General features: G+C 43.5%; 1 pseudogene; it reads left to right on the top strand.

Annotated features, from left to right (window-relative positions):
* LOC111551392 overlaps window positions 1-11,507 on the top strand; it is a 19,974-nt pseudogene extending 8,467 nt beyond the window's left edge.
* Window positions 11,508-11,843: the final 336 nt, after the last annotated feature.

Raw genomic sequence — 11,843 nt, 5'->3', positions numbered from 1 at the left:
TTGTGATATGGTTTGGCTCTGTGTCCCAGGTCTCATGTCAATTGTAATCCCCACATGTCAGGGTAGGAACCTGGTGGGAGGTGACTGGATCATGGCGGCAGGTTTCCCCTTTGCTGTTCTCATGATAGTGAGTGAGTTCTCACGAGATCTGATGGTTTAAAAGAGTGTAGCACTTCCTTCTTCACTGTCTCTCTCTCTCCTGCTCCCACCATGGGAAGACGTGCCTTCCCTTCGCTTTCCCTTCGCCTTCCACCGTGATTGTAAGTTTCCTGAGGCCTCCTACCCATGCTTCCTAATAAGTCTGCAGAACTGTGAGTCAATTAAACCTGTTTTCTTCGTAAATTACCAGTCTCAGGTACTTCTCTATAGCAGTGTGAGAATGGACGAACACACCTTGCTTAGGGGCTGCTACCTCACACCAGGGTTGGCCAATTCCTAGCAACAGCAAACAACTTGCCCCCAAGCATACTTTTCAAATGCAAACCAACCCATTCAGATCTCACAGTTCAACTACCTTCTTCATCCCCTCTCACACTCCAGGCCACTATCCACCAGTCCTCACCATCCCAGGGCCAGGTACCAGACAACTAAGGGCAGCCCCTGTGCTCCAGAGCCCCTCCTCTCTCTGTTTCATGCCCAAGGCCAGTGCTTTGCCATGCAGCCCCCTGGGGCATGGTGCTCCCCCTTCCGGGAACCATGAGTAACAAACTCTCCATTCAATGGCAATCGTCACCTGCTCTGATGGTCTTACAATACCTCAGATTTTCTAGTAATAAACAATAGTTTAAAACATGTAAAACTACACTGCCAGACGTAAGAGAATGGCCTCTTGGCCCTACATATAATAAATAAGCTTGGGTTTAAGAAAAGTCAGAAGGTCAGGAGAAACTTTCTAGAATGAGAGAGAACAAGGAAGCAGAGGAACAGCTGGACAGAGGGACGAAAACTGGTGTTTGCTAACAGAGCTGATTGGATTTCCATAGATCGGACAGAGAGGAAAATTCCTTCATTTGAGTAGGCATATGATACCAACATATATTATAGATTATGGAGGAAAATTAGGAAGTTGGATATTCTGGCAAATCAGCCAGGCCTTATTTTGAGTGCAGTGTGGAAACAATTCCCTGTTATAACATGGGATGTGGCAGTAATAATGACACATCGCAGCAAATGCATCTCTGAACTTGAAATCCCACCACAGGTTGAAGCATGCATTCTGTCTCAGCATGTCCAGCAGGACGGTGGAACGTCTTACCAGTCCTGGGTCAATTTCTCCTTGCGTGACCTGTCCTGGGCATTGCAGAACACCAGTGTCCCCCTGACTAAACATCATTAGTGCCCTCCAATCATCATGGCAACCAAAACTTCCTTCAAAGATTTTCAAGAGGTCCATGTTGACAAACCACTAACTCGGATAACTCACAAAGCACTCCCAGAACGAGCTCACTTTGATTCTAAGATCTCTGGGGTGTCACAGATAAAGGAGATTGCCAATATGCTTTAAAGTCTGGGAGTTACTATTGTAGGCCATTGCCGTGACCTGACCAGAACATAAGACACAAAGGGGACACGAATCTAAGAAGGAAATATGACAAACCAAGACGAGGTCGTTTACTTTTGAGAGCAAATCACAACCTTTAAGGGAAAAATCAAAAATTTACTTTTGGATCTTACTCTCAGAATTGTGTAAGTAACTATAATTCTGGAAGTTGGTTCGGGGTGGGCACTCCTCAAGCCCCCAGGCTCTGAGGTGTGGAGCTGGTAGTGTGTCCATGGGGGTCAGGAACTTGAAATACTGTGCTACATATGCCAAGTATGCTCACTCCGTATGTCTCTGGAGAAGCAAGACTAGCAGCTGCGCCCCTTGCTGTGTGGCTATGGTCAATTTACTTGACCTCTCTGAGCTGATTCTATAATTAGTAATGCTGAACTCATATTCCTAATGTACCAGTAGTTGTAAGGATTAGATATTGCACACAAAGGACTTAGCTCAGTGCATGGTACTTAATAAATGATGAATAAGCTATATGATAAACTTCGTTTTTTATACAGTATCGGATCGTTCTCTTTTCAAATTGTCCACTAGAGGGTGCCAAACACTAGCCTGAAACTTGGAAAAGCTGTCGTCCAAATTCCCCCCGCCCCAAACACCCGCTTTTCAAAACAAGCTCTCAAGATCCTAAGCATTGATGTCAGGAAAAAGACTTGGCAGACTTTCCATTTGCTTTCTTCTTCAACCTTGAGAAGTCCTACACCTAAAATAAAGACGCTCAACTTCAAGGCTGTTAGTTTAAATTAAAACACTTCTTACAGGTGTGTAGACAGTGTAACTGTGATGTTGCCAATATCTTTAAACCAGCTGCATACCACAAGACAGAGCTGCAGGGACCCCCTGCCCCTGGAGCAGGCAGCCAGGGATGTGTCATTTGTAGAGAGTTTAAACACGATAACACAGCTGACTAAAAGTCAGTTTGCTTGTGATATCACCATGTGCTTGCAACTCTAAATAACATCAGTGATAAAATACTGTTCTGCAAAAAAAAACTTTTGCTGTTCAAAGTTCCAAATAATTTCTGCAGATATGATTGTATTTTAGCAATATGTATGTAAGCTTCAATTTGATATATTTCTTACTTACCATTAATAATTTTAATATATCTGGAAGTTAATTCTGAGAACTCTCTGTGGCACAGAAACATCTTCCCAGTGGACTCAGCCACATGCATTTTGTTCTCATCTGTTCACATCCAGTGCCAGCCCAGAGATTGCACCTTGAGCTACAACTGTCTCCAATCCCTACATTTAAATAGTAAATTCAAAACAAACCATGATAACCCTGATTGTATTGATGAAAGAAGCAGATCTTGGGTTATTTTACTTTTCTCATTTTATGTGATAAAAAATTTTTAAATTTGTGTTTAAACTTTAAAACCAAAACAGACAGAGAGCCATGAGATTAATTTTTTACCGGCAAAGTGCAAATTTAGTTCATATGTGATGTGTTCTAAATTTGCATAATATTAAAATTAAAATGTACTCTTTCTTTAAATTATGTTTTGAAACTAGAGGTTGTTCAGCAGGTCAATTTTAAAAAATGAAGAAACTACAGATTGACTCAAGAAAACAGTGATTACTACTGATTGCATTATTATCATTATAAAAATAATTTTGTTGCATGGGGAGGATGTTAAAAATTATCCACTCCAGGTGTCAACTATTCTAGGTCTACTTTTGTCTTAAATCCCAACTAAGTTGTTTCGCACAGCCAAGAAAGGAAGGCCGAGTGCCCTGGGAGAGCCCCCAGTAATGCACTGAGAAGAACCCTAGTCGTAGGCAGATGGGATGGGCTGCTCTCCTGAGCACACGCAATGCCCCTGGATTCCTAAGCCCTCCATAGGCCTGTCTCTTCCACTCCTGCGCACTTGGAGACCTTTTATTTAAGGAGGCCCTATTTGGGAAGATCTCGGAGCACTTTACAAATACCTACTTTGGTCTACAAGCTGGAGGAAGGCTCAACCTGTGTATCTCCTAGACGAAGGGGCAGGCTCAGGGAAGGGAAATGCCACTGAAAGCCTTGCTTTGAGTGTGTTCCAGCTGTGACCACACCATGATACATGCATGTTATTACACCCAGACCCATGTTTCAAGAATGCATGAGCTACCCTCCCATGGAACTTGGTCGGTTATTATCCAGCAACATAAACTGACAACTTTTCTATTCCCTTCTCCTTTGCATTGTTGCCGGTTTTCACGTTCCCACCCCCAAATCAGAGGGGTGAGGGAAAGCAACATTCTTTCCTATCCAAAGTACATGTTTCTAGCAGCATAGCCAACTCCATTCCCCCAATAGCTACCAAGCTAGTAACAATTCTTACCATTTATTAAGAGTAGAATTACACACCACATCAAACTGTTCTGTCTACGTTATTTCTAATTCTTGCAGTAACTTCAAGCAAGTTGCAAAAACGTCACCCAGCTGATGGTACAAGGAGCCAGCCCTCTGTATCTTGGAGCACCAGGCATTCTTCCAGGCACGTCTAGAAATGAGCTCATTCGGCCGGGCGCGGTGGCTCACGCCTGTAATCCCAGCATTTTGAGAGGCCGAGGTGGGCGGATCACCAGGTCAGGAAATCAAGACCATCCTGGCGAAGATGGTGAAACCCCGTCTCTGCTAAAAATACAAAAATTAGCTGGGCGAGGTGGCGGCGCCTGTGGTCCCGGATACTCCGGAGGCTGAGGCGGGAGAATGGCGGGAACCCGGGGGGCGGAGCTTGCAGTGAGCTGAGATCCGGCCACTGCACTCCAGCCCGGGGGAAAGAGCGAGACCCCCCCTAAAAAAAAAAAAAAAAAAAAAAAAAAAAGGAAAGAAAGAAAAAAAAAGAAAGAAAGAGATGAGCTTATTCTTCCCTCAACCCCCAAATCCTTTTTTGTTTTTTGTTTTTTTGGTGTTTTTTTTGTTTTTGTTTTTGAGAGACAGAGTCTGGCTCTGTCGCCCAGGCTGGAGTGCAGTGGCCGGATCTCAGCTCACTGCAAGCTCCGCCTCCCGGGTTCCCGCCATTCTCCTGCCTCAGCCTCCCGAGTAGCTGGGACTACAGGCGCCGCCACCACGCCCGGCTAGTTTTTTGTATTTTTTTTAGTAGAGACGGGGTTTCACTGTGTTAGCCAGGATGGTCTCGATCTCCTGACCTCGTGATCTGCCCGCCTCGGCCTCCCAAAGTGCTGGGATTACAGGCTTGAGCCACCACGCCCGGCCTCCTTTTTTAAGTTCTAAGTTTTCAAATTAAAATTGTGGTAAACTACACATAAAGTGACATTTACTATCTTAACCATTTCTCAGTGTACAGTGTCATGGTCTTCAGTACATTCCCACTGTTGCACAACTGTCACCATCACCCATCTCCAGAACGCTTCACCTTACAAAACTAAAACTCTGTACCCATTAAACAATTACTCCCAATTTTCCCTTCTTCTTCTCTCCTAAATCTTAAGTATAAAGCAGATAGTATTATTATCACATCCCCATTTTTCAGATGAGGGAATGGAGGCAACGTGAGATTCAGTAACTTCCCCTGATCACAGCTGGTTGGTGGCAGAGCTATGATTCAAAGCCAGGTGGTCAGGCTGCAGAAGTCATGGCCTCAACCACTGTGCGGCCCCAGGCACACCTCACACGGTACTGTGCTGTGTTGTCTCTTCTGCTGTTGAGCCTCTCTAGAAGATCAAGAAACAGTAGCCTAGAAAGTTGAAGCAAATTGCAGATTCTTCCTTGTAAAGGCCGAGGAGGCTCTGTGTTGAGACCACTTGGATCCCAGGCTGATTAGCCTGCTGCACCTCCCCTTAGATTAGAGCAGTGACCCTGTCCTTGCTCCGTCCTCGGCTCTCATCCACGTCCAAAAGTAGCTCTGGTCTTCTCCCCTCAGTCCCAGGTGAGTCCGTGGGTTCCAGCTTGCCTGTGACTGGGGAAGTAGACTGTGCACTTTGGCCAGCGGGCCGCAGACTAGGCTCACCTGGGATGTTCTTGCTCAGCTGCACGTAGCTGGGGGGATGCAGTCTGTGCTGCAACAGCCTGTGCTGCCTGTCACTGCTAAGGAAGCCCCTCTTCTCCCTTCGGGCCAGTGCTGCTGGGCAGGAAACCTCCCTTCCGCACACCGCCATCTGCTTCTATCCAACACTGAATGGGAGACTGAGCTGGACCCTTACCCAGCACCTGTGTTCAAGGAAGGGGTGCTAGGGAGACGGCGTACCCCCTCCCCCATACACAGATCCTTATTTCTCTATGTTGGCGTGTAGGGAGACGGCGTACCCCCTCCCCCATACACAGATCCTTATTTCTCTATGTTGGCGTGTTAGTCCTATTTTCAGCCATTAAAGTGAGCAGCCCTGAGGAAGAGCAGCTTCACTATGAGAGGAGTTAGTAAGAACAGAATTTTTCCCCAGTTGACCAAAGTAAGCTTGAAAGCCTACCTAGAAGAGGAAGAACTTTAAAACTTTACATCTATTTCATCAGCACACCTTATTTTACCCAGAATAAACTCCATCACTGACCTCTGCTCACTCCACCACCAACACCCTAGCCCAAGCCCCACTGTCCCTCACCTGTACAGGCCCCTCAACGCTGCTGCCTCCCAGACTGTTCTCCACAGGCAGCCAGAAACAGCCTCTAAACTGTCAACCAGATCCTCTAAGATCAGGAATGAGACAAGGGTGCCCACTCTTGCCACTTCTATCACTTCTATTCAACACAGTACTGGAAATTGTAGCCATAGCAATTAGGCAAAAAAAAAAAAAAAAAAAAAAAAGGCAAATACAAAAAAGGAAGTAAGTTTATCCCTGTTTACAGGTGAAGGTGACATGATCTTACAGGTAGAAAACCCTAAAGGTTCAACAACAACAACAACAAAAACCTGTTAGAACTAGTAAATGAATTTAGCAAATTGCAGGATATAAAATCATCACACAAAAATCAGTGCATTTCTATACACCAGCAATGAACAATCCAAAAAGGAAATTAAGACAACAATCCTATTTGTAATAGTATCAGAAAGAAAATAATATTCAGGAATAAAACTTAGGAGGCAAAAGACTTGTACACTAAAAACTACGAAATATTGCTGAAAGACATAAAAAGACACACACAAAAAACTGGAAAAACATCCCGTGTTCATGGATTGGAAGACATAATATTGCTAAGCTGTCATACTACCCACAGCAATCTACAAACTTAATGCAATCTCTCCCAAAATTCCAGCATTGTTTTTGTCAGAAATAAAAAAAATCTATTCTAAAATTCATACAGAATCTCAATGAACCCTAAATAGCCAAAATAATCTCAAAAAAGAGGAACAAAGTTGGAGGTCTCACATTTCCTCATTTCAAAGCTTACTACAAAGCCACAGCAATCCAAACAATGGGGTGCTGGCATAAAGACAGACATATCGACTAACGGAATAAAATAGAGAGCCCAGAAATGAACATTTGTGTGGATGGTCAAATACTATTTGACAAGGGTGCCAAGACCATTCAATGGGGAAAGGATGGTCTTTTCAAGAAATGGTGCTGGGAAAACTGGATATCCATATGGAAAAAATGAATTTGAACTCTTATCTTGTACCACACACAAAAATTAATTCAAAATAGATCAAAGACAAAATATAAAAATTAAAATGATAAAACTTTTATAAGAAAACATACAGCAAAATAATGTCTTTATGATATTGCTTGACAATGACTTCTGGATGATCACACTGAAAGTCAAGCAACACAAGACCAAATGAGTAAATTTTCTACATCAAAATGTAAAACTTTTCTGCATCAAAGTACACAATCAACAGAGCAAACTCAACAAGTCAACTCATGGGATGCGAGAATATATTTGCAAATCGTATATCTGATAAGTGGTTATTATTTAGTGTATATAAAGAACACTTACAACTCAAAAACACAAAACCAACAATTCCATTTTAAAAATGGACAAAGGACTTAGATAGACATTTCTCCAAAGAAGACATTCAAATAACCGATAAGCATATTAAAAAATGCTTAATATAACTAATCACTATGGAAATGCACATCAAAATCAGATATCACCTCACACCTTCACATATCATTATGATGCCTACTACCCAAAAAAACGGAAATACTGTGTGTTGTTGAGCATGTGGAGAAACTGGAACCCTTATGCACTGTTAGTGGGAATGCAGAATGGTTCAGCCACTACGAAAAGCAATATGGTGGTTCCTCAAAAAATTAAACACAGAATTACCATATAATCCAGCAATTCCATTACTGGGGAGATACCCCAAAGAACTGAAAGCAGAGTCTCAAAGAGACATTTGCATACTCATGTTCACAGCAGCATTTTCCATAATAGCCAAAAGGTGGAAGCAACCCAAGTGTCCATCAATGGATGAATGGATGTGCAAAGTGTGGTCCCTCCATACAATGGAGTATTATTCAGCCTTAAAAAGGAAGGAAATCCTGATAAAAGCTACAACATGGATACATCTCAAGGACATTATGTTAAGTGGAATAAGCCAAACACCAAAGGATAACACTGTGTAATTCCACTAATATTCAGCACCAGAGTAGTCAAATCCATAGAGACAGAAAGTAGAACAGGGGTTGCCAGGGACTGGGGAGAGGTGAGTGGGAGTTGGTGTTTAATGAAAACAGAGTTTTCGTTTGGGAAGATGAAAGAGTTCTGGAGATGACGGCAGTGGCGGCTGCACGGCAGTGTGGTTGTCCTTAATGCCACATACACTGAAAAAATGGTTAAAATGGCAAATGTTATGTTATGTGTGTGTTTGCCACAGACCCCCAAAAAATCAGTCAGACTATGTGACATATCTGCTCTCAGCCTTCACTCAGAACACAATCCAAATTCCTTCTTCAGTGGAGCGGGCCTCACACTCCAGCCACAGGGCCCCTCCTCTCTTATGAGCCCAGCCTGTTTCTGCCCCAGGCCCCTTGCAGTCACTCTGTGTTCCCTTCGCAGGCTCTTCTCCCTGGCCATTGCACGGCTCATTCCCACATTTAACTAAGGACTCTGCTCAATCCTCACTGCCTTTGGCCACCCTATTAAAATAGCACATCCCTCCAACCCCATAGCACACCTTACTTTTCTTCATGAGTTTCCCAGTGTCTGGGATTATCTTAACCACTCATTTATCCATTCATTACTTGTCTCCTGCAGTGAAATGTACACTCCATGCAGGCAGGGCCTTTGCCTTGCTCACTGCTGTGTCCCCCAGGGCCTGGAATAGTGATGGCCCATAGCAGAGTTCAGGAAAGAGGAGTCCAACAATAAATGAATGGATAACACCGTACAACATCTGTGTTGGTGAAATTGACAGAGGTGGTAGACTTGAGGGTGACTGATGATGGAATGAAGCTCCCACAAGATATTGAGAGCCAGTATGCTGGGCTAAATGACCAAGATGAAGCTTAGCAGGGGGGCTAAGGCTGCACTTGGGGCAAAAGCCCAAGTGAGTACAGGACGAGGAAGAAACCGCTTCACAGCAGCTGCACAACTAGCAAACACTTGGAAGCTACAAAATGGTGGGAAGCTCACAGTGGGATCGATGGGCCTGCAGAAACACCCCGTGATCTCAGGCTGCATGGGGTGGCTGGATAGGGGCTGGCGTGCTCTGCCTGAGACACCCCATGGGGCAGCTCTGTCAGTCCTGCACTTTGCACTGAAGCAGTCAGAGGTTATTCAAGTACCTCTTGACCATAGGGACCAGGATGGCAAAGGCATTCCAAATTACATCCTCAACAATACATAGTTTCAAATAGCTCAAAGGAGGATATTGAACATTCCCAATACAAATAAATGATAAATGTTTGAGATGACGGATATGCTAATTACCCTGACCTGATCACTATACATTACATGTATAGAAGCATCAATATGTACCCCATGAATATGTACAACTTTTATTTGTCAATTAAAAATTAAAAATCGTATTCTATAAAACCTAACAGAAGGAATGTTTAGCCCATAGATGGTAGATTTGGGAGCCAGACAGAACTGAATCAAATTCTGGTTTTGCCTTTTATTAGCTGCAGGACACATGCAGAATTCTTAACCTTAATAGTCTCTAGTTGTATGACTGCCAAGGCCAGTGCCATAAAAGGTAAAATATAACTGTTTGATTTTGTAGTTATACACAAAGGCTTGTACTGTGTCCTGTAGAAAGCTTGAAGAGTCATCCTTTAAAAATATACATCCATAGTCTTTGCTGAAATTGCCAGTGAAATGCACTTTATCAGGGTCCCAATATCGTGCACAAAATCTAGCTTGGAAACTTAATGCCCACTTTTTATAAATGTTTATCTATAGATGGGCATCCCAATTTGAGGCAACACATATATGATCAGAACTAGGAGTGAATATAAATGATGGAGTATCATGATAGTAGAAACAGATCGAATATTTAGAATAGAAACAGCCCTAAATGAATAACAACTCGTGTGTCTCTTCTGCTAGATTGATTATAACCTAAAACAATTCTGTTCTGGATGATCTTGTTAAATCATATGCTTGCGTCGTGACTGAAATCATCTTGAAAAACGTTGTTTTTAAAGAACCTAAAAGCTGGGAGTGGGGGCTCATGCCTGTAGTCCCAGCAACTTGGGAGGCCAAGGCAGGGGGGGTCACTTGAGGCCAGGAGTTTGAGACAAGCCTGAACACCATAGCAAGACTCCTTTCCCACAAAAAAAATTAAAAACTAACTGGGCATAGCTGTGGATGCCTGTGGATGCCTGTAGTTTGAGCTACTCAGGAGGCTGAGGCTGGAGGATCACATGAGCCTAGGAATTGGAGGCGGTAGTGAGTATGGTCTCACTATTGCACTCCAGCCTGGGTGACAGAGAGAGAACCTGACTCCAAACAAAAAACAAAAAGAAAAAGCAAACAAACAAACAAAAATCCTGTAGGTGGTACCCTTCAAAAGTGTTCCTTTTGGGATACAAAATTAATTTGGATCCCCAAATACAAATCATTTTGTATAAATTGGGGCACCTCAGGTTCTATAGTGGAGTTGCTGCAGTGTCTGATGAGGAGGACACAAAACAAGAGTCCTTCCACTGGGATTTAAATGCTGGTTTTCCTCATCATGGGTTTGTCCTTCATGGCTCCAGCCTTCCGTGGAGTCAGGTACAAACAAGTGATGACTTGCTGATGAAAACACTGGACAATGCAGTCTGGATTTTTTTTTTTTTTTACAAAAGTAAAAATATCAGAATGTGACAACCTAGAGTGACCATACAATTTATCACCCAACTGAATACTTTAGAGAGTGAGGGAAGCAGGAGAGGGTGAGTATGAATAGGTACACTGGGACTACAAGTGTAAACCAGCACTGTCCTTTGTCACCGCTGTGGCTGAAGCCACAAGGATATTCAGGCTTCAGAAGAGGCTCACCACGAGTGCCCTCCATGGTAGCAAGAAGGTCTGGCTTGACCCCAGTGAGACCAGTGAAATCATCAACGCCAACTCCCATCAGCAGATCCGGAAGCTGATCAAAGTTGGGCTGATCATCCACAAGCCTGTGACGGTCCATTCTTGGGCTGGATGCCAGAAAAGCATCTTAGCCCACCAGAAGGGCAGGCACATGGGCACAGGTTAGCTCAAGGGTACAGCCAATGCCCAAATGCCAGAGAAGATCACTTGGATGAGGAGAATGAGGATTCTGCACTGGTTGCTTGGAAGATATCGTGAATCGAAGAAGATTGATTGCCACATGTATCACAGCCTGTACCTGAAGGTGCAGGGGAATGTGTTCACAAACAAGCAGATTCTCATGGAACACAATCACAAGTTGAAGGCAGGCAAGGCCCACAAGAAGCTCCGGGCTGACCAGGCTGAGGCCCTTAGCTTTAAGACCAAGAAAGCCCGCAAGCTCGGTGAAGAGCGCCTCCAGGCCAAGAAGAAGGAGATCATCAAGACTTTGTCCAAGGAGGAAGAGACCAAGAAAAAAAGCTTCCCCTTTGTCTGTACATCCTAACCACCATGATTACATAGATCAGCCATTAAAATAAAACAAGCCTTAAAAAAGAAAAGAAAAGAAAAGAAAAGAAAAGAAAAGAAAAGAAAAGAAAAGAAAAGAAAAGGAAAAACAGGACTGCCCTGAGAAAACTAGGATGTATGGTCACCCCAAGAGGAGTCCTTTCATGGGAATATGGCATTGAGATGCACGGGCCCGCCAGGAGCTGTTTCATAAGGATTCAGTGTTTTTCTTGTGCAGGGGAATGAATTTTGATGAGTACAAAAGATGAATGAGAGGACCAAGACATTCCAATTCTGCCCACTAGATTAGCCAGTTTGCTTTTGATAGTTCTGT

Source organism: Piliocolobus tephrosceles, chromosome 7 (genome assembly GCF_002776525.5).
Source record: "Piliocolobus tephrosceles isolate RC106 chromosome 7, ASM277652v3, whole genome shotgun sequence".
NCBI lineage: Eukaryota > Metazoa > Chordata > Mammalia > Primates > Cercopithecidae > Piliocolobus > Piliocolobus tephrosceles.
Note: the sequence above shows the minus strand (reverse complement) of the source record. Positions and strands in the feature narration are given on the sequence as shown.